Raw genomic sequence first — 24,325 nt, forward strand, 5'->3', positions numbered from 1 at the left:
CATGGATGGACCTAGAGATGATCATACTAAGGGAAGTAAGTCAGAAACAGAAAGACAAATACCATATGATATCACTTACATGTAGAATCTAAAAAAAATAATGATACAAATGAACTTATGTACAAAACAGAAACAGACTCACAGACTTTGAAAACTTATGGTTACCAAAGGGAAGAGGTGTAGGGGAGGGATAAATTAGAAATTTTGGATTAAAATATACACACTACTGTATTTAAAATAGATAATAAGGGCCTACTGTATAGCACAGGGAACTCTACTCAATATTCTGCAATAACCTCTACGGGAAAAGAATCTGAAAAGAATGTATATATGTATATGTAAAACTGAATCACTTTGCTGTATGCCTAAAACATATGTAAAATAAAAATTAAATTAAAAAAAAATAGACTCAGATACTTGGTTGTAGTTCTGTAAATAAATGTCCTTTGATTTTTTATTTCTCAGTGAACGTTTGGAAATCTCTATATATCTCTACAAGCTGATTTTAGGAAACTAAAAATGCTTCCACTGTTGTTCGACTGGAAGCTAATTAATGGAGACTAAGACAGAGGGGCTACGGAATGTCATATATTGAGCATCTGCTAATTATTAGGCACTATGTTTAGCCATGCATTATCAAGTCTTGAAAGATAAGCAGATCGTTACTTGCGTTCCACAGATAAGAAAACTCTGGCTCAGAAAGAGACCTGCTCCAGCTGCTGGAACCTATTGGCAGAACCAGGATTTGAGGTCTTTCTGACTCTAAGGCTTGCAAACTCCTTCCACTCATGTGCTGGGCTACATCCTCTTTCTTGGTGGCATTAGGAGCAGTCCAGGGTGCTTGGAGGACTGAGGGTCTCTCAGGTGCTCCAGCGGTGTGGAAATGGTTCTAAATCTTTTCCTTAATTCTTGTCTGCCTTGAGCAAGTCACTTTTCTGTTTGCCTCATAAAACTCATCTCATCCTTGCTGCTTTAGAAAACTATTCTATTTTTATGAAGAGCTATGATCTTGCAGAAGAAAGGTGACATTTAATGTGCCCAACCTCATTCTTAGATAGTAATGAAAATGACACCTTTGTCATTTACATCCTGCAGCAATTGAATGCTTTTCCAGTTCTTCCAAAGATGGTTCCAAGTGGCAGTGTTGTTTTTAGTAAGTCCTCATAGAGGCATCCTGTGGATGAAAAGGAAGAATGCCAGGGAGTGGTGGCAGTCAGGTAATTCAGCCCTGATTGCTTGTGTGGATCTGTAGTCAAGTGTTCGACTACTGGCTGCTGCTTTCGAGTTCCTGTCTGACCAAAGCCACAAAGACCTGTTGCATTTCAGAAATTGCCCCAGAAAAGAAATGACATCTGAGGCGTCTATCGTGCTATGGATTGGAGAGCTCAAGAATTCCCGGGAAATGAACATATAATTGTTGATAGTAAAAATGAAAATACAGCTAGTGTTACACAGATATCTTAAAGGTTAGAATGTTAGCTTTCGGATGAACTTCGGCAGTTGCTTTCTTTTCTTTTTATTGTGAAAATGGTGACCGTTCTACATTTACCCAGAGAATCATTTCTAACAATACCACACTCGTTAATGGGAAAGTGTCGGTTTTCTTGAGCGGGAAGAGCAGCAGGAATATGGGGAAGGATGGACTGTTTCTGGAAAAGAGGTGAGGGCATGATTACTTTGCTGGGCCAATAATAATCAACTGCTCCAAAATGGCCATAAAGGTATTCTTGGTGTTCCTAGACAGTTTCCAAAATAAAATTATGTGAGTAGTTAGAATTTAGCCATTACACTGTGTGTTTACAATTTTAGGATCCAGTGCTAGAATTACCAAGGCCTTGGGTTTATACTGCCCAAGACATTTCTTTGCCTGGCTTTTAAATGAAACCTTTCTAAAATTTGTACATAAGTGCTTTTGCCTTGTTTAAAGGAAAAAAATCGCTATAACTGGAACCCCAACTTTTTCAAAACTGCCTTTTGCAACTGATTTTATTTATTTACAGATCTATTACACTTAGAAAAAGATTTATGGCATCAGCAGTAAAATCAAAAGAGTGTGTGACTTTTCTCTCATTTTTTTCCTACAGAAATTTTAATCATCCAGATCTCCAGATTTGGGTCTCTTACCCTTGAAAAAGGAATGTTTTTCAAGTGTTGATTTTCACTGTAACTAGAGGTTTTACTTCTATTGAGGTTGGCCTTCAAGTTTTATTTTCTTGAACCTGGAGTGCATTTCACATCTTCCTAGATTTGTTCCTGTGTCTGCAGCCCTGATATAAACGTCCTATCCATGAGGGGAATATTTGCACTCCTTAAAGAAGCAGCTTCTGTGGCTGGGGAGGGTGGGTAACAAGAAGACCTCGAATTTGTGCGTCCATACTGTGAACATAGTCCAGAATGATGGTCTGTGCGTGGAGGATAATGGGAGTCTAATAAGCGTGTCACACTTAATAAACTCTCTGCATCTGCTTGGGAAAGAATCTGAGATATAGAAGTGAAAATAAAAAATCAAGGTCTGGTTCTCTTGCTGCATGATCTGGCCAAATTATTTAACACATTGGATCCTCAGTTTCCTATTTTGTTAAATGGTGTTGATAAAAATAACTGCTGACTACATTGCTGCAAGGACCAAGTGAGATTTCTTTGTGAAAACATAATGTAAACTAGAAAATAGCAGGCGCATTATTAATGACTCGAAAGACTCATGAGAACATATATGCTGATACAGAAAAGCTGTGGTTGTCTGTCGGTGTAAATCAGTTACAATGTACTTTTGCAAAAAGAAAATTTATCTGGAAATATGAGTGGGTTGACTGTGTTCCCTCCCAACTTTTACTTCCCCTCAGTCAGCAGATCACATTCCAACTTGACACCAGGTAGGGAATCTAAAGCTTGGTATGATACATTTGCCTGGTGGTTATCTGAAAACTAATGTTCTAGTTTTATGTAAATGTGTTCAAGTTACATTGGCGCCCAAGTGTATCATTTGGTTTTAAAGTTTCATGTATCATGTGCTTTTAAGGAGTTAATAAAACCTTAACTACTTAATAAACTGCTAGGGAACAACTGTGACAAATGTTGGCATCAAATATACTGGGGAATAAAGTTTTCAGCAGAAGTGTCTTAATTAGGAGTGAGGCCAGGTTCTATTCTCTATTTCACCTTGGTTTCTGCTTCTGGTCAGCTTTATAGCCTAGAGTTTCGTGATTGGCTGCACATGAGTTAGATTCCTGTTCTGTGTGGTGGTTAATACCGTTGGCAAGTCTGTGTAGATAAACAACAGAAAGAGTGCCAAATCCATTTGAGGACAAACAGCAGGTCGTGGTTTGGCAAGCATCCTTGGTCCTTTCATGTAGACTTAGTTTTAGGCATGGGAAAAATATGACTCCTGATGCGAAGTGAAAAAATATGTCAAGGTGTTTGAGATATTTTGCCTAAAACAAATAATGGTATGAAATTTGTTTCATTTGTTGAGGAAAGCTAAGAGCTGGTAAGAAAACAAAGAAAGAAAGAATCATTTACAAATAGCTGTTTACCTCACTTGAAAACAATAATCAGGAATTTGCATTTCTTTAAAGCCTTTCTGTTGGTGATAATATCCCTACCCCTATTTCTCAAAAGACAATTATCACATAAAATGGCTTATAATAGAAGTGTTATTGCTTTCCTGGCATTCAGCATGTAAGATTTTTATTGGTATACTTGTCCTTTCTTTTCTAAGCACCTGCAATTATATTTACATTCTGACAAAATATAGTAGAGGTGGCACTTAAATCTCCAAGTTTCTGTCTACGATCCTAAGCAATTTTAGTCCTTTCAGCTCTGCCTATTTTCTGTAACAATTTCAAGTGCAGTTAAGGCACAGAAGTATCATTTTGTAAAGCTTCCACAAAGACAGTGTATTTTGGGTTTTGGTGCTAGATAACATCACAGTTACGTGCTTTATAATTAGTTTGGCAGATCTAGAATTAGCTCAGAATCAGAACCTCAGCAGTGAGGCTGTAAGAGCTTAGCTTTGAATGTGGGAAAAATTTTGACTTTCTGTGTGAGGAAAGAAGGGGCTGAGGTGCTGGCATTTGTCTTCAGTAGTGCTGAGTGGTTGGTAGGATGGGCTGTTGATGGTAGTACAGTGAATTAGCTGACGGATGACAATTTGTGAGAACCAGGAAGAAGGAAGATCACAAACACCACACGAATTCTATTCCTGGTTCTAGATTAAAATATAAGACTCTTCATTCTACTAAGAATAGGTAATGCACTTACCTTAGATCGCTACTAAGAAAAAGTAATGAAATATTATATATGAGATACCCTAATTTTACATTCATCCAACAATCGTGCATTTACTAAGCATCTTCACAGGACCTGTGATGGGTATGGGGTTTCCTCCTATTAGCCTGCCACAGTTTCATGGATGCCGGCTGACTGCAGACACAGAATCAGGACCTGTCAGAGACAAGGACTTCCTTACGGCATAGCATGCAGGCTGAGCTTTGTGTTCATGTCAGTTTCCCTCACCCCCAAGTCCCCTGGGGCCACATGGAGGGGCTCAGGTGAATGCTGTGCATGTGGGTTTGTGTTATGGCTCAAAGTATAAGTTTGGGGAATCTATGGCTTTCAAAGAAAATGTGCTCTTTTTCCCAGGGGGAGGTATTACCTCACTCCTCAAGGTTGCCTGCTGTGAACACAACCCTGAGAAACAATCTGGGTAAAGAGCAGAGAACAGCCAGAACCTGCCATTCTTGGCATCCAGTATGATTGATTGTCAGGGGTGCTCAGAACCCACGGTGGACTGCCTCTTCCAACACTAAGGAACTCAAGACAATTATCTTCCAAACCATATGTGTGTGTTGTAACATGCATAAACTCTATGCACAGGTATTTGTAGTTTCAAAGCATTATTATTCCCTCTTTTGAGCATATGAGGAATTTGAGGCCCATTGTGTTTAAATAAGAAGCTAAAATCACAAATAAATGGCACAGCAGGCATAGTCTAATGTTACCATTAGCTGTTTTGCATTACTGCTAAAGGATTGTCAGGCTATGATGGCATGGTGTTGTAGTGAGGACTTTTCCATTATTTTATTTACTACCATGTACGTTTCAGGAAATGAGGTCTCCTTTTTCTCATCTGTTCCTGCATTTTGATTCTGTTGGTCTAGTGTGTTCCTACATCTTTTCCTCCCCTTAGCTTAGATAAATCTGTTTATTTCTAAAGGCCCATAGCTTTCACAAAGTTGTAGGAAATAGGGTCAAAACAATGAAATTGCCTGTTTTCATAGAACTGCAGAGCTGTAGAGAGAAAATGTACATCAGACACAATTTAGTCTAACTACCCCACCTCCATTTTATGAATAAGAAAGCAGAGGTCCAGAAGGTCTCAGTGAATTGCCACCCAAGGTTAAAGGTCTTATTAGTGGTAAAGAGAACACCAAACCCAAGTTTTTCTGTATATAAAATTCATTGTTTTTGTCACTGCACTACATTGCATTCTGAAAGAAAAAGAATCCAAGGATATTGGCAGAAATTAGTACCTTCTGATTATGTGTTCCAAATTCTGTTTAGTAACAATAGTATTTCTGTTTTTCATATATTGGATAAACAATCTAGGTATTGAAATGAGAACAGAATTATAATTCCTTTAAATCATGGGCTACAAACTTAAATGCCCTTCTAAGACCAGCAGATAACAGAAAAATAGGCAGTGTGGTCAATGGGAGGAATGGCAACAGCAAACTAGAGAAGGCACACCCGTCAGACACCCTGCTTCAACATTTCTTGAGTATCATATGTCCCCCAAATCTATGTCTGCCTCTGGACGTGGCCCTCCAGCTGCCATTTTGCAATACGCGTAGGCTTTCAGAGCTAAATAGAATATTAGTTGTCAGCTGCTGTCACCCATCATTATGCTGAAAGAGAAGCAAAGGAGATGCAGTGACTTGCTCAAGTCAGTAAAGCTAGTTTGTTATACCAGTTGTGGCTAGAACCGAATTTCCAAACTCCTCGTCCTGTGTCCTTTCTACTTCATCTTGAAACAGTTTGAAAAAAAAGAATATTCAATTTTGTATGAAAAAGCAATGGGCAAATCAGTTTTGACATGTAGTAACACAACTTGTGGATAACCTCTGTGCACATGAGAAGAAAGTGTAATCTGCTGTTTTCGGATGGAATGTCATAAATATCAGTTAAATCTATCTGGTCTGTTGTGTCATTTAAAGCTTGTGTTTCCTTATTAATTTTCTGTCTGGATGATCTGTTCGTTGGTATGTGAAGTGTTAAAGTCTCCCACTATTATTGTGATACTGTCGATTTCCTTGTTTATAGCTGTTAGCTTTTGCCTTATGTATTGAGGTGCTACTATGTTGGGTGCATATATATTTATAATTATTATATCTTCTTCTTGGATTGATCCCTTGATCATTATGTAGTGTTCTTCCTTGTCTCTTATAACATTCTTTATTTTAAAGTCTATTTTATGTGATATGAGAATTGCTACTCCAGCTTTTTTTTTTTTTTTAACATCTTTACTGGTGTATAGTTGATTTACAATGGTGTGTTAGTTTCTGCTTTATAACAAAGTGAATCAGCTATATATATACATATATCCCCATATCTCCTCCCTCTCGTGTCTCCCTCCCATCCTCCCTATCCCACCCCTCTAGGGGGTCACAAAGCACCGGGCTGATCTCCTTGGGCTATGTGGCTGCTTCCCACTAGCTATCTATTTTACATTTGGTAGTATATATAAGTTCATGCCGCTGTCTCATTTCATCCCAGCTTACCTTCCCCCTCCCCGTGTCCTCTAGTCCATTCTCTGCATCTGCGTCTTTATTCCTGTCCTGCCCCTAGGTTCTTCATAACCGGTTGTTTTTTAGATTCCATATATATGTGTTTAGCATATGGTATTTCTTTTTCACTTTCTGACTTAGTTCACTCTGTATGACAGACTCTGGGTCCATCCATGTCAATACAAATAACTCAATTTCGTTTCTTTTTATGACTAATATTCCATTGTATATACGTGCCACATCTTTTTTATCCATTTATCTGTCGATGGACACTTAGGTTGCTTCCACATCCTGGCTATTGTAAATAGAACTGCAATGAACATTGTGGTACATGACTTTTTTTTTTTTTTTGCGGTACGTGGGCCTCTCACTGTTGTGGCTCCTCCTGTTGCGGAGCACAGGCTCTGGACGCGCAGGCTCGGCGGCCATGGCTCACAGGCCCAGCCGCTCTGCGGCATGTGGGATCATCCCAGACCAGGGCACGAACCCGTGTCCCCTGCATCAGCAGGCGGACTCTCAACCACTGCGCCACCAGGGAAGCCCGTACGTGACTTTTTGAATTATGGTTTTCTTAGGGTATATGCTCAGTAGTGGGATTTCCAGCTTTCTTTTCTTTTCCATTTGTATGGAATATGTTTTTCCATCCCCTCATTTTCATTCTGTATGTGTCCCTAGGTCTGAAGTGGTTCTCTTGTAGACAACATATATACGGGTCTTGTTTTTATATCCATACAGTGAGCCTGTGTGTTTTGGTTGGAGCATTTAATCCATTCACATTTAAGGTGATTATCGATATGTATGTTCCTATTACCATTTTCTTAATTGTTTTGGTTTTGTTTTTGTAAGTCCTTTTCTTGTGTTTCCCATTTAGATAAGTTCCTTTAGTATTTGTTGTAGAGCTGGTTTTGTGGTGCTGAATTCTCTCAGCTTTTGCTGTCTGTAAAGCTTTTGATTTCTCCATCAAATCTGAAGGAGATCCTTGCCGGCTAGAGTAATCTTGGTTGTAGGTTTTTCCCTTTCATCACTTTAAATATATTATGCCAGGCCCTTCTGGCTTGTAGAGTTTCTGCTGAGAAATCAGCTATTAACCTTATGGGAGTTCCCTTGTATGTATTTTGTCATTTTTCCCTTGTTGCTTTTAATAATTTTTCTTTGTCTTTAATTTTTGTCAATTTGGTTACTATGTGTCTTGGTGTGTTTCTTCTTGGGTTTATCCTGTCTGGGACTCTTTGTGCTTCCTGGACTTGGGTTGATATTTCCTTTCCCATGTTAGGGAAGTTTTCAACTCTAATCTCTTCAAATATTTTCTTAGGTCCTTTCTCTCTCTCTTCTCCTCTGGACCCTTATAATGTGAATGTTGGTGCATTTAAAGTAGTCCCAGAGGTCTCTTAGGCTGTTTTCATTTCTTTTCATTCTTTTTTCTTTTTTCTGTTCCATGGCACTGAATTCCACCATTCTGTCTTCCAGGTCACTTATCTGATCTTCTGCCTCAGTTATTCTGCTATTGATTCCTTCTGTTTTTCATTTCAGTTATTGTATTGTTCATCTCTTTTTGTTTGTTCTTTAATTCTTCTAGATGTTTGTTCTTTAATTCTCCTAGGTCTTTGTTAAACATTTCTTGCATCTTCTAGATCTTTGCCTCCTTTCTTTTTCCAAGGTCCTGGATCATTCTCACTATCATTATTCTGAATTCTGTTTTCTGAAAGGTTGCCTATTTCCACTCCATTTAGTTGTTTTTCTGGGGTTTCGTCTTGTTCCTTCATCTGGTATATATTCCTCTGCCTTTTCATTTTGTGTTTCTGTGAATGTGGTTTTCGTTCCACAGGCTGCAGAATTGTAGTTCTTCTTGCTTCTGCTGTCTGCCCTCTGAGTCGAATTCTCTCACATTTTTATTGGAATATTCTCAGCTACCCAACAGTTGACCATTAGTATAATTTTCCTTTTAACAGTAGTCATTTTCCCTTTGGCAGTCTCAGGAATATTCTGAATTATTACTTTCTAAACATAATTAAAATGACTTCATATTCTTCATAAGGTATTATTCTCTAAGTCTGTTGATGGCTCTGACCATAATTTTTCTAGCTTTTGTTAACCCCTTGGCATCTGACAAAGTCTGATACACAAAGGGCAACATGTTCCTAATTAAAGATAAGCAAACATAATTGACTGAAGGCCCTATAGGTCTCTTTAGAGACCGTAGTTAGAGGCCCTGGTCTACCTTCTATACCAATATTTGCCTCTCTTTTTGGAGGAAGTTGTGATAGTTATGAAGTTTGCATATATTGTGTGGTCCATTTCTTCCACTCCTCACCCCACCCCTCCACCCCCAGTTCTAAACCTGCCACTGGGAAGTGTTAATTTTAACTTTAATATGAATTATAATTCATTTATTTTGAGATCCTTTTTTTAATTTCATGAGGCTGTTTGGTACAATTTCAGTACTTTGGGGCTACAGTAAACCTAGGGTCAGAATGTTCAGTCCAGGTGGCTAATATAGGTAATCAAATTAAATCAAAACCTTTTAAATAGTGTAACATTGTTGCTTTCTAAGTAGCCCACTTTCATCCTTACTGTAAAGAAGTTTTATGTTTTAAATCTTTTGCTGTGGTGGTTGCTGCTAAGCATTTAGTTGTGCGTGCATTTAAAGAGAAAGTTGCAAATGTGCGATATAATCAGTAGAGAGCGTTTTGAATTTTTAGTGTTGCCTTGTCAAGTTAGAGTTTAGGTTAAGTTGGGAACACAGTCCAGACCATGCTAGCATTCTGTCTTGATCAGCTTTTCATGCACCCATTGTCCATTCTGTGGAGGTCAGCTTTGTCTCCACACACCCACTTTCAGGATTACCCTGGATTCCTGATGGAATATTTGAAACTAGAGTAGCCCCTTTGAATTTTTAGTCATTCTGGCAACACGTCAGCATTATTAGTCATTATTTGTTTCTTTGTTAAGCACTAGATGGAAAAGTTACTCTTTTACTTTCCAGCAATTGTAATCTTTCAGATTGCCACATTTAAGCATAAATTCCCTCTTCCAACAAGGGAAAAATTATTTTAAAGTGTCAGAGGGAAATCATTTCAGATATTAAAAACTTACAGCATTTGTAAACATGTCACTACTTTAGTTTCCACCTGTATTTGCTTATTTCTCTTTTGCTCTCTTTTCATGCTCACCAATGGCTCTCAGTTTCTATTTGTAATGAAACAAACCAGACATTTAAACTTGAGGAGGCATCTTGTGCAGTTGGAAAGACAAGGGGAGGAAGAGGATAAACCTTGACTTAGTGCTTGATTTGTGACAAGTGCTTATTCTAGATAATTCTCTTGTGTGGGAAGTTTCCTTTTTTGTGTGTCTTAAAATGTTTATCATCATTTATTTATTTAATTATTTGGTTCACTACTGGACAGGTTATGTTAATAAAAAAATGCATGCAGTATTTGGGTGGTCAGATGCCCAACTGCTGTATGTGTGAAGTGTGTAAGTCATGCCTAGCAAGAATATACAGTCAGAAATAAGTCATCAAGTGTGTATTTACCAAAATTGACAGTAAAATCTGTCAATATTTGTAGATATCGATCAATATGTTGTTCAGTGTATGATCAGTCTTAATGCATTTATATTTGTGACAGATATAATTATTCTATCTTTGTTTAAATAGGCTCACTTTAACACATTAAACTGAAACATGCATCAAGATGTATAGATAGAAATTCAGTCAATATACTGGGTTAGATCAGGTGACTGAATGGAGGCTTTTGGGTTTGTTATGTTAGAGCATATGGGTAAGTTGTAGGCTAGAAAAGATGTATGGTATTTTCAGTTTCCTTCTAATTGTAGAATCTTATCTACATCAATAAAAGTTTATGTTTAACTTTATAAGAACTGTATGTGGTGAGCAAAATAATTGTATGCACTCATGCATCTATAAAACATAAATTAGATTTTGATAAAAAGTAAATTGATTCATGATAAAGTTCTGAATATTAATGGGACAGAAATTCCCATCTGATTCTAGCCATTTTCTATTCTTGTAGTATCTTTTTCAGTGATATAGGCTGACTTTTTTTTTTTGGCACCTACATATAGCAAATAACTGTGAAACATTTCAAACCTCAAAGTGACACTAAAACTGTGAAGCATGAAATGGAAATGCCAGAGCGTGTGAGACACAATTGCATAGTGCTGCTCAGAAATTCAGTGTGTGCATGCAAGAGAAATGACAACACCACTGCAGGATGCAACGTGATTAATGCTACCAAAAATGAATAAATGAAAACAGTCTCCATTTGCAAGCACTCACTAATGCCTTCAAGTTACCACCATTTATGTTTAGCAGCCCTGCCCTAATAATTACTCCCTTCTCACCCCACTAATATCTGCTGTGAAGAATAAAATTATAAATGAATATCCTCCTTGCTATGTCAAGGTTACTAAATGGTTATAATAAAGGGCTGTGGTATTGGAAGCTTCTCCGTGAGTGCTTGTATTTTTCCCACCTGACAAGTGAATATAATTAGTTTTATATTGATTGTCTTTACACCTGTCACCCATCCTAATGATTGTTCTCTTCCTAAGTTTCTTCAGACAGTATTCCAGCTAGAGTCAAATGATTTCTTTGAGTTCTTTGAATCAAAATCTGATTCAGGCCCTATGTGAGAGTGTCCTTGTTTTACTTGCTACTGAGACTCAGTTTGTTTGTATGTCTCACTTTTGGGAAGCATGTTCAAAGAGATTTGGACTTATTACTAAGTCTCCTATATTTCCTAGATCAGACACAATGGGAAGGAAAGATGAGTTCATAGGAGTATATCAGCTCTGTTTATGTTAAGTCTTATCTATCTGTCTGTCTGTCTATCTTCCATATATTCATCCATCCACATCTGTAATCCTGATAAGAAACATGAGGTTTCTGGATTGGAGACAGACTTTTAATTATTCAGAGAGCATCTTACCTCAGTTTCCTCATGCCTCAAGTACACTGGAGGGAGTACCACAGAAGAGGAAGTCTGAAATTATGAATCTTAGTGTTTATATAGGGCATTTGGCACAATTACCTCTCCTCCCCAATAGAGAGAGAGAATAAGTGCTGTATAAATGTAAGCAAATCCATTCTGGGAAGAGGAGGTAAAGTGAAGTTCTCTAAGTCTGTTACTTTTTGGAATGTAAGTAAATGGCTCCAGAGGAGGTGCCTCTAAGTCTCTTCTTGGTCTTTAACTTCCATGGCTTGTTTGCTATTTGAGCATCCTTTAACCCAGGTTCCAGAATTTGTTGCTCAGAAGTCCTTGACACTGCAGAAATTGTGAAAACATTCATGGAGGATTATTTCTTGACATCTGTTTTAATTTTGTGTAGGGATAAACTGACTAGAGATATACACCAGTATTTTCCCATCGGGTTGATTTGTGAGAGTCATTGAATTGTAGCCACATCTTTAGATTTTTGTTGTTGTTTGTCTTTTAGTTTTTTGTTTGGTTTTTGTTGGAGAGGGTAGCCCAAGAAGATCAATATAAACACATTTCTTCTGGACAATTTTGTTAAGCCTTTGGCTATGGTATTTATTTGGTAGAGATTCAGCTATTTCACTAAGGTATAACTGGCATTATTTTCCTTCTGGGAGAATAGTGTATGCTACCTAATTTGCCAAAGGCTTGATGAGTACTATTGTAATTTATGACTGGGTAAGAGAGAAATGAATGCTTGATGGAGAAGTTTTAGGCATAGGAGTATTTATTTAGCATAATATGACTGTGTTTTGTTTTTAATATGTTGTGCTATTACTTCAAGTTTACATACTTGTTATAGTATTTTGGTAGCACTTTATCTTATGGCACTTACAACATGTTATATGTCTGCTTCATCTCCTGTATAGACTGTAATCAATGTCATGTTCTTATAATTTTCATCATTATTACCATTGCATCACTAATTTTATTGAGCACTTACTATGTAACCAGGTGTTGTGCTAAGTATTTTGCATGTATCACTCATGCAGTCTTCATAGCAATCTATTATCATCATAGACATTTTTACAAATGAAGATGCTGAACTCAGAGATAGAATATAACTTGCTGAGGGTCATACTGATGATGAAGTTCAAATGTATACCCCCTTGAGTCTGTCTGCTTTCTTAACCACTTCTCTGTATTATCCGTCATAAACAATACAGTATACCCACCTGGAGGATGAGATTCTGATTCCTGAAATATATCAGTTAATTTAATAATTTGTACCAATAGATATCGAATTGATTATACTTGAGTAAAATATCTTAAAGCTTATTGGAATTGTATAATTTTTGTCCTCCTCTTCATTACTATTACATTATATTTTTATATTCCTGAAATAGTTATCTATTTTTTGTTTTTTTAAAAAATTCAAGATGTTTTAAAAAACATTTCACACTATTGTTTTATACACTGAGGTCTCATAGTGGAGTTAAATTGTGCTGGCAAAACATGGATTAATTTACAGTACTCTTCTGCTGACATCATGTGGAATTACTTATTCTCTTGCATTTAATTCAACTCTGCTCTTGGTTCCTGGCTGACTTCTGTTTGTTCATTCAGCATTTACTGAGTACCTAATATATGCTAGGCTAGGCACTGAGGTATTTGTTCAACAATGAATGAATGACTACCATTATTTTGGGATTGATAGGATATGAACTTCTGCAAAGTGGTGGTGATGTTTCCCCCTTTTCCTATAACCTCCATTGGCTCTGACACATGGCTGAAGGGAGGTAGTTAATAATAATTTATTTGTTGAAGGGTGTTATACTGGACAATAATAACTACATGAGGGTGGAGTAGAAAAATGTAAGTGAAATCTGAAGTATTCAGATAACCTGTCTAGCACAAATGTCTTTATTCCGCTTTCTGACATGACAATGAAATCTGAAATTTAGTACATCTATATCTAGTAAACACATTAATTACTTCATTTATTCAATTAATATTTATTGGGCTGCTGATTTATAATGCTATGTGTGAGTTAGAAACAGAATAAAAATGTTCCATTTTAAATAGCTCATAATATACCAAGAGAAAAATTCATTCATTCATTCATTCATTCATTATTTATTTATTAAACATCTATTATATGCCAACCACTCTTCTTGACACTGGTGATATAGTTGTGAAAATGGAGCTTATATTCTGCTGGGAGAAAATACACAAAAAGCAAGCAAACAGATAGACAAGATAATCATGAAATGTGAAGGTCACAGTGAAGAAAATAGAGTGATGTAGTAGACTGGGGACATACTTTAGACGTAAATGTCATGAAGGTGTCTCTGAGGACATCTTCTTTTCTGCTCTAATTGCTGTGGCTAAAACTTCCAAAACTATGTTGAATAATAGTGGTGAGAGTGGACAACCTTGTCTCTCAGGAACCTTGTTCCTTGTCTCAGGAACCTTGTTCCTGATCTTAGAGGAAATGGTTTCAGTTTTTCACCACTGGGAACAATGTTGGCTGTGGGTTTGTCATATATGGCCTTTATTATGTTGAGGAAAGTTCCCTCTATGCCTGCCTTCTGGAGGGCTTTTATCATAAATGGGTGTTGAATTTTATCAAAAGCTTTTTCGCGTCTATTGAGATGATCATATGGTTTTTCTCCTTCAATTTGTTAATATGGTTTATCACATTGATTGATTTGCATGTATTGAAGAATCCTTGTGTTCCTGGGATAAACCCCACTTGATCATGGTGTATGATCCCTTTAATGTGCTGTTGGATTCTGTTTGCTCATATTTTGTTGAGGATTTTTGCATCTATGTTCATCAGTGATATTGGCCTGTAGTTATCTTTCTTTGTGACATCTCTTCTGGTTTTGGTATCAGGGTGATGGTGGCCTCTTAGAATGAGTTTGGGAGTGTTCCTCAGCCATAGTTTGGAAGAGCTTGAGAAGGATAGATGTTAGCTCTTCTTTAAATGTTTGCTAGAATTCGCCTGTGAAGCCATCTGGTCCTGGGCTTTTGTCTGTTGGAAGATTTTTAATCACAGTTTCAATTTCACTGCTTGTGATTGGTCTTTTAAATTTTCTATTTCTTCCTGGTTCAGTCTCGGAAGGTTGTGCTTTCCTAAGAATTTGTCCATTTCTTCCAGGTTGTCCATTTTATTGGCATAGAGTTGCTTGTAGTAATCCTGCATGATTTTTTGTATTTCTGCAGTGTCAGTTGTTACTTCTCCCTTTTCATTTCTAATTCTATTGATTTGAGTCTTCTCCCTTTTTTTCTTGATGAGTCTGGCTAATGGTTTATCAATTTTGTTTATCTTCTCAAAGAACCAGCTTTTAGTTTTATTGATCTTAGCTATCGTTTCCTTCATTTCTTTTTCATTTATTTCTGATCTGATCTTTATGATTTCTTTCCTTCTGCTAACTTTGGGTTTTTTTTTTTGTTCTTCTTTCTGTAATTGCTTTAGGTGTAAGGTTAGGTTATTTACTTGAGATGTTTCTTGCTTCTTGAGGTAGTATTGTATTGCTATAAACTTCCCTCTTAGAACTGCTTTTGCTGCATCACATAGGTTTTGGGTTGTCGTGTTTCCATTGTCATTTGTCTCTAGGTATTTTTTGATTTCCTCTTTGATTTCTTCAGTGACCTCTTGGTTATTTAGTAGTGTATTGTTTAGCCTCCATGTGTTTGTAATTTTTACAGACTTTTTCCTGTAATTGATATCTAGTCTCATAGTGTTGTGATTGGAAAAGATACTTGATACGATTTCAATTTTCTTAAATTTACCAAGGCTTGATTTGTGACCCAAGATATGATCTATCCTGGAGAATTTTCCATGAGCACTTGAGAAGAATGTGTATTCTGTTGTTTTTGGATGGAATGTCCTATAAATATCAATTAAGTCCATTTTGTTTCATGTATCATTTAAAGCTTGTGTTTCCTTATTTATTTTCAGTTTGGATGACCTGTCCATTGGTGAAAGTTGGGTGTTCATTCCGCTAGTATTATTGTGTTACTGTCAATTTCCCCTTTTATGGATGTTAGCATTTGCTTTATGTATTGAGGTGCTCCTATGTTGGCTGCAGATATATTTACAATTGTTATATCTTCTTCTTGGATCGATCCCTTGATCATTATGTAGTGTCCTTCTTTGTCACTTGTAATAATCTTTATTTTAAAGTCTATTTTGTCTGATATGAGAATTGCTACTCCAGCTTTCTTTTGATTTTCATTTACATGGAATATCTTTTCGCATACCCACTTTCAGTCTGTATGTGTCTCTAGGTCTGAAGTGGGTCTCTTGTAGACAGCATATATATGTCTTGTTTTTGTGTCCATTCAGCCAGTCTGTGTCTTCTGGTGGGAGCATTTAATCCATTTACATTTAAGGTAGTTATCGATATGTATGTACTTATTACCATTTTCTTAATTGTTTTGGGTTTGTTATTGTAGGTCTTTTCCCTCTCTTGTGTTTCCTGCCTAGAGAAGTTCCTTTAGCATTTGTTTTAAAGCTGGTTTGGTGGTGCTGAATTCTCTTAGCTTTTGCTTTTCTGTAAAGGTTTTAATTGCTCCATTGAATCTGAATGAGATCCTTGCTGGGTAGAGTAATCATGGTTGTAGGTTTCTCCCTTTCATCACTTCCAATATGTCCTGCCACTCCTTTCTGGCTTGCAGAATTTCTGCTGAAAGATCAGCTGTTAACCTTATGGGGATTCCCTTGTATGTTATTTGTTGTTTTTCACTTGCTGCTTTTAATATTTTTTCTTTGTATTTAATTTTTTTTTTTTTTTTTTTTTTGCGGTACATGGGCCTCTCACTGTTGTGGCCTCTCCCATTTCAGAGCACAGGCTCCAGACGCGCAGGCCCAGCAGCCATGGCTCACGGGCCCAGCCACTCCGCGGCATGTGGGATCCTCCCGGACTGGGGCACGAACCCATGTCCCCTGCATCGGCAGGCGGACTCTCAACCACTGCACCACCAGGGAAGCCCTGTATTTAATTTTTGATAGTTTGCTTAATATGTGTCTTGGTGTGTTTCTCCTTGGATTTATCGTGTATGGGACTCTCTGCCCTTCCTGGATTTGATTGACTATTTCCTTTACCATATCAGGGAAGTTTTCAACTATAATCTCTTCAAATATTTTCTCAGTCCCTTTCTTTTTCTCTTCTTCTTCTGGGACCCCTATAATTCAAATGTTGGTATGTTTAATGTTGCCCAGTGGTCTCTAAGATTTTCCTCAATTCTTTTCATTCTTTTTTCTTTATTCTGCTCTGCAGTAGTTATTTCCATTCTTTTTTTTTTTGCGGTATGCGGGCCTCTCACTGTTGTGACTTCTTGCGTTGCGGAGCACAGGCTCCGGACATGCAGGCTTAGCAGCCATGGCTCACGGGCCCAGCTGCTCCACGGCATGTGGGATCCTCCCGGACCGGGGCACGAACCCGTGTCCCCTGCATCGGCAGGCGGACTCTCAACCACTGCGCCACCAGGGAAGCCCCACCATTCTTTTTTCCAGGTCACTTATCCGTTCTTCTGCCTCAGTTATTCTGCTATTGATTCCTTCTAGAGAATTTTTAATTTCATTTATTGTGTTGTTCATGACTGTTTGTTTGCTCTTCAGTTCTTCTAGGTCCTTGTTAAACATTTCTTGTATTTTCTCCATTCTTTTTCAAGAATTTGGATCATCTTTACTATCATTACTCTGAATTCTTTTTCAGGTACACTGCCTATTTCCTCTTCATTTGTTTGGTCTGGCAGGTTTTTACCTTGCTCCTTCATCTGCTGTGTGTTTCTCTGTCTTCTCATTTTGCTTAACTTACTGTGTTTGAGGTCTCTTTTTCGTAGGCTGCACGTTCATAGTTCCCATTGTTTTTGGCGTCTGCCCCAGTGGCTAAGGTTGGTTCAGTGGGTTGTGTAGGCTTCCTGGTGGAGGTGACTTTCTCCTGTGTTCTGGTGGATAAGGCTGGATCTTGTCTTTCTGGTGGGCAGGACTGCGTCCGATGGTGTGTTTTGGGGTGCCTTTGACCTTATTATGATTTTAGGCAGCCTCTCTGCTAATGGGTGGGTTTGTTTTCCTGTCTTGCTAGTTGTTTGGCATAGGGTGTCCAGCAGTGTAGCTTTCTGGTTGTTGAGTTGAGCTGGGTCTTAACTTTGAGGTGGAGATCTCTGGGAGAGCTTTCCCCATTTGATATTATGTGGAGCTGGGAGATCTTTGGTGTACCAATATTCTGAACTCATCTCTCCCACCTCAGAGGCACAGGCCTGACCCCTGGCTGGAGCACCAAGACCATGTCAGCCGCACAGCTCAGAAGAAAAAGGAGAAAGAAATAGAGAAAGAGAGAGAGGGAGAGAGAGAGAGAGACAGACAGACAGAGAGACAGAGAAACAGAGAGACAGAGAAAGAGAGAAAGAAAGAAAGAAAGAAAGAAAGAAAGAAAGAAAGAAAATGAAAGAAAGAGGGAGGGAAGGAGAGAGGGAGGAAGAAAGAATAAAATAAAAACAAAGTTATTAAAATAAAAAATTTTTTAAATTATTAAAATTAAAAAGTTATTAAAGAAAAGAAAATATAGAGAAAGAAATAAGAGAGCAACCAAGCAACCAAACCAAAAAACAAATCCACCAGTGATAACAAGTGCTAAAAACTATATTTAAAAAAAAACCAGGGACTGATAGCCCTAGCACAAATGGTAAAAGCAAAGCTATGCAGACAAAATCACACAAAGAAGCATACACATATGCACTCACAAAAAGAGAAAAAGGAAAAAAATATATATCTATATACAAAAAAAGAAGAGAGCAACCAAATCAATAAACAAATCTACCAATGTTAATAAGCTGTAAATACTAAACTAAGTTAACATAAAACCAGAAACAAATTAGATGCAGAAAGCAAACCCCAAGTCTACAGTTGCTCTGAAAGTCCGCCGCCTCCATTTCAGGATGATGCGTTATCTATTCAGGTATTCCAGAGATGCAGGGTATATCAGGTTGACTGTGGACATTTAATCTGCTGCTCCTGAGGCCTTTGGGAGAAATTTCCCTTTCTCTTCTTTCTTCACACAGCTCCTGGTGTTCAACTTTGCATTTGGCCCCAAATTTAAATTTTGGCCTCTGCGTGTAGGTCGCCTGAGGGCGTCTGTTCCCGCCCAGACTTGGGGGGGTTGGTTAAAAGAGTGGCTGTGGCTGTGGCTCACTCAGGTTGGGGGGAAGGAGGGGTATGGAATGTGGGGTGAGCCTGCGGTGGCAGAGGCCAGCATGACATTGCAACAGCCTGAGGCGCACTATGTGTTCTCCCAGGGAAGTTGTCCCTGGATCACGGGTTCCTGGCAGTGGTGGGCTGCACAGGCTTCTAGGAGGGGAGGTGTGCATAGTGACCTGTGCTTGCACACAGGCTTCTTGGTGGCTGCAGCAGCCTTAGCATCTCATGCTGGTCTCTAGTGTCCACACTGATAGCCATGGCTCGAGCTCATCTCTGGGGCTTGTTGAGGCAGTGCTTTGAATCCCCTGTCCTTGCGCACCCCGAAACAATGGTCTCTTGCCTCTTAGGCAGTTCCAGACTTTTTCCCGGACTACCTCCTGGCTAGCTGTAGTGTACTAGCCCCCTTCAGGCTGTGTTCACGCAGCAAACCCCAGTTCTCTCCCTGGGATCTGACCTCCAAAGCCCAAGCCTCAGCTCCCAGCCCCCGCCCACCCCGGCCGGTGAGCAGACAAGCTTCTCAGGCTGGTGAGTGCTGGTCGGCAGTGATCCTCCGTGCAGGAATCTCTCCGCTTTGCCCTCCGCACCCCTGTTGCTGCGCTCTCCTCCGTGGCTCCAAAGCTTCCCCCCTCCGCCACCCGCAGTCTCCGCCCGCGAAGGGGCTTCCTAGTGTGTGGAAACTTTTCCTCCTTCACAGCTCCCTCCCCAAGGTACAGGTCCATCCTTATTCTTTTGTCTCTGTTTTTTCTTGTTTTTTTTGCCCTACCCAGGCATGTGGGGAATTTCTTGCCTTTTGGGAAGTCTGAGGTCTTCTGCCAGCATTCAGTAGGTGTTCTGTAGGAGCTGTTCCATATTTAGATGTATTTCTGGTGTATGTGTGGGGAGGAAGGTGATCTCCACATTTTACTCCTCTGCCATCTTGAAGGTCTCCCCCACATTTCCATTTTGAAAAGATATGTTGACCTTTGTGTGTAGATTGGAGTGAGCAGAGTCTAGAGGGAAAGTGGGAGGGTAATTAGAAAGCTAGTTTTCAGTCTAGGCAAAAGATAATGTTGGCTTAGATTGAGTTATTGTTCAAGACACATCCGCTCTCTTCCTCCTCCACCATGGGTTGGAGTATGCTTCCCTTCCCTGGCCAGCCTTTGAGACTGACCATGTGCTTGCTTTGGCGAATGGAAGGTGACAAGATATAACACAGCCAATAGTTTTAGTGCAGGGGACCCCAACCCTTGGACCATGAACCCATACTGGTCTGTGGCCTGTTAGGAACTGGGCCACACAGCAAGAAGTGAGCAGCGGGCAAGCGAGTGAAGCTTCATCTGTATTTATAGCCGCTCCCCATCGCTTGCATTATCGCCTGAGCTCCACCTCCTGTCAGCATTATGGTGAGTTGTATAATTATTTCATTATATATTACAATATAATAATAATAGAAAGGAAGTACACAATAAATGTAATGGGCTTGAATCCTCCCAAAACTATCCCCCCACCGTCTGGTCCGTGGAAAAATTGTCTTCCATGAAACTGGTCCCTGGTGCCAAAAAGGTTGGGGACCGCTGTTTTAGTGGTTTAACTTGTATGTCTTACTCCTTGGTCTGCCATGAGAAGACCATGCCCCAGGTAGCTGCCCCTCCGGCATGGCCCATCTAAGCCACATGCCTCAGAGCCTGAAGCGGAGCTGCTCTGGCCAAGTCAAAGAACCATGAGCAAGAATCATCTAAACTTATAATCCACTGAGTTTTGGTTTGGTTTGGTATGTAGCATTATTGTGGTGGTATTAGTGACACTGGAGGAAAATTGGTAAATTTGATATATATTTTAGTGACAGGTTTTGAGTTTCTGGTTTGAGTGGGTGGATGTGTGGTGATGTCATTTACTGACACAAGAAAGACAAGAAAGAACAGTGTTTGGAAGAGAAGACCAAGGTTTCTATTAAATACATTATATTTGAAATGCTTATTAACATGCAACTTCACATGTAAGACAATTATATACATGGGTCTGAAATTTTGAGGACAGGTATGGCCTGGAGGATAAAGTTTTAGAGTCACTGGTGTATGGACATATTTACCTAAGGAACTGGATGAAATCTCCCAAGGAGCAAGTGAAGTTAACACAAGCGAAAGGGCTTATGATAGAGGCTCATGGCACTGCATTTTTTAGAGGTCTGATAGAAGAAGGAGAGAGATTGAAAATGAGCAGCCAGGTGTTCATAGGATGGAGACCAGGAGAACTTGTCACATAGTCCCTACACAATACTATGGGAATTTGTATACAGATACATCCGGTTAGGGTTAGTGTTAGGGTTAAGGTCTTATTGTATCAGTGTTAATTTCTTGGGTAGATATTGTGAATGTGTAGAGGATGTGCTTGTTTTTAGGAGTTATATGATGAAGTATTTAGGGGTGAAATGTCATACTGTTTGCAACTTTCAAATTGTCCAGCAAAAAATAATGTAACACACATATTTACATAACTGTGTGCATACACATATATCAGTAAGGCTACAGAGTATTTGACTTAAACAACTAAATTAAGAAGCTTAATTTATTAGATGAGTACAGAACAACAGTGAGAGGATGTACCTTTTCAAACAAGTATGGAATATTGTGAAAACTGACTACACATTGGTCTATTAAGTAGGGGTCAATAAATTTCAAAGATTTTAGAATTATATAAATCATGGTCTCTGATTACAGTGAAGTTAAATTTTTAAATAATAACAATGATAATTTAAAATCCCATTATTTGGAAAATTATAGATTATTTATAGAAAGTATGGAGGATGGATTGGAGGGTATCATGGTTGGAAGCAGGAATCCAAGTGAGGAAGCTATTAGTGTTCCAGAGAAGAGATGGTAAAGCTCTGTGTTGAGACAGTATGAGTGGAAAAGTGGAAGGGATTTGATGACTGATTGTACTAGGAGGCTGAGGGAGAGTGAGTAGTAGAGGTGACTTCTGGGTTTTTTTTTGCAGTATGTGGGCCTCTCACTGTTGTGGCCTCTCCCATTGTGGAGCACAGGCTCCGGATGCGCAGGCTCAACGGCCATGGCTCACAGGCCTAGCCGCTCCGCGGTGTGTGGGATCTTCCCAGACAGAGGCACGAACCCGCGTCCCCTGCATCGGCAGGCGGACTCTCAACCACTGCGCCACCAGGGAAGCCCCAGACTTCTGGGTTTTGAACGGATGGTGGTGTCATTAATTGTGAGAGGGGACATGTTGATTGGAATGTCTTTGGGACATGCATATAGAGATAGTTATTCAAATTTGGCCCTTGAGAGTGGTCTGATCAAGATATAGAGATTTTGTGAAGTATCCACATTTACATGATGAATATAGCCATGGGAGTGGACCAAATCATTTAAGCAAAGGGTTAGAAGGCAGTCACGGAAAGAGCTGTGGGGCATACACAACAAGACTACAAATTGAGGTAGTCATGGCAAAATGAGCCCATGAAGGAGACAAGTGAAATATTCAGAAGTGAAGGAAATTGAATGGATGATTGACTCCAGATGAATGAATGATTGATTCCAGCTGAACTCTGAGAAAAACATGGTAAATAGTGTTAAGGACTAGAGTTCTTTGGTTGGAAGTTCTAATGCCTTATGTTTCATTTGTTTGATTTCATTACAAAACCCCCAAATGTTCATCACTTTACCTGCATTTCCTTTTCCCAGTCTTCCTGTCTTTTACTAATCATTTTAACCAGAAGTGATTTATAGTTTATGTTCCAGAACTGAAATTCTAGAGTTGATGTAATTGTTTTAGAGACTAGATTTTACATAAAGGGAATGGTTGTGAACTCAAGAGATGTTATAACTTGCCCAAAGTCACACAGTAAGTCTTGTTCCCCATCTAAAGGTTTATCTAAACTAATTAGAAGTAATGTAGGATTTTCATATGCTTTAATTGCCTTTCTAGAAATCTTCATTAACTCTATACTACTTAAAAAATTTTTATTTATTTTTAATTTATTTTTATTTTTGGCTCTGTTGTGTCTTCGTTGCTGCACACAGGCTTTCTCTAGTTGCAGTGAGCCGGGGGCTACTCTTTGTTGCGGTGTGCAGGCTTCTCATTGCAGTGGCTTCTCTTGTTGCAGAGCACTGGCTCTAGGCGCATGGGCTTCAGTAGTTGTGGCACGTGGGCTCAGTAGTTGTGGCTCGTGGGCTCTAGAGTACAGGCTCAGTAGTTGTGGCACACGGGCTTAGTTGTGGCACACGGGCTTGCTCCACGGCATGTGGGATCTTCCCAGACCAGGGCTTGAACCCATGTCCCCTGCATTGGCAGGAGGATTCTTAACCACTGTGCCACCAGGGAAGCCCCTATACTACTTTTTGAAAGGGGTGTAACTGCACTTATTTTCTATTTTGGATGCAGTACTAACATGATTTAGTTAAATGGTACTGTAGAGGGCTTTCAGTTTAGCGATTAAATGGATTATCCCTAAAGTTTTTAATACTTTTTTCTCAAAATGGGCATATCTTTTGCTTTATTAATTATTATAGTAGCACAAGCTTAGTTCCTTTAGCATCACTGTAAAATTCACTCTCTAGATATCTGGGTTGCACGTCTCCTGACATTTCCCCACATCCTTTTTCTCCTTCACTTTTCTGAGTGATTTTCATGTTAGTTATGCTGTCCATTGAGAGTGGCAATCTTTTATTAATCATTATATCCTATATCTCCTCTCTAGGAGTTAGCATGACAATTTTCACTTGGTAGATATTCCTTAAATAAGTAAAATTAAAAATATGCATATTGGGTATCCTAGTGATTAAGAATGCAGGCTGTAGGGACTGCCTGCCTGGGTTTGAATATTGCCTCTACCTCCTGCTAGCTGTATAACCTTAGGAAGGTTAATCTCTGTTTCTCTGCTTCAGTGTTCTCATCTGTAAAATGGGGATAATAATAGTACCTAATTTATGGGGTGGTTGTGAGAATAAAATATGCTAATCTGTATACAGCAAGTAGCGCACTTGGCATATGGCAGATATTTTTAAATGTTTCTATTTTTACGACTCTAACTTATAAATTCTTTCTCTACTTCTTCACTTTAATACGATATTTCTCAACTTACTGTGTATCTTTATGTAAAGTGTGTCTTTTGAGCTCTGTAGTCACCCTCCAAAGTAAGCATGGCAGAAATTATCCTTTTCCCATAGTTAGGCACCTGAGGCCCCGGGAGCTCTACCTGGGGGCAGTGGAGCAGAGTGAAGAAGAGTGAATTTACAGTCAGAGGGATATGGGTTTGTGCCCTGGCTCTGCACCTTTTAACTTAGATCTTTGGTAAACTGTTTTCCTGTATAATAGAGAATAATCACAATACTTCACCAAAAAACAATAGAACAGTTTTGAGGTTTAAGTGTGAGATAATTCACAGGGAATGCTAACCAACACCC

At 38.9% G+C, this 24,325-nt stretch overlaps 1 protein-coding gene across 1 annotated transcript in view; it reads left to right on the forward strand.

Moving 5' to 3' along the window:
* Positions 1–24,325, forward strand: part of IQCM (IQ motif containing M) — a 361,372-nt gene that overhangs the window by 35,079 nt on the left and 301,968 nt on the right. The window lies entirely within an intron of this gene.

The sequence above is a fragment of the Phocoena sinus genome, chromosome 5, assembly GCF_008692025.1.
Source record: "Phocoena sinus isolate mPhoSin1 chromosome 5, mPhoSin1.pri, whole genome shotgun sequence".
Classification (NCBI taxonomy): Eukaryota; Metazoa; Chordata; class Mammalia; order Artiodactyla; family Phocoenidae; genus Phocoena; species Phocoena sinus.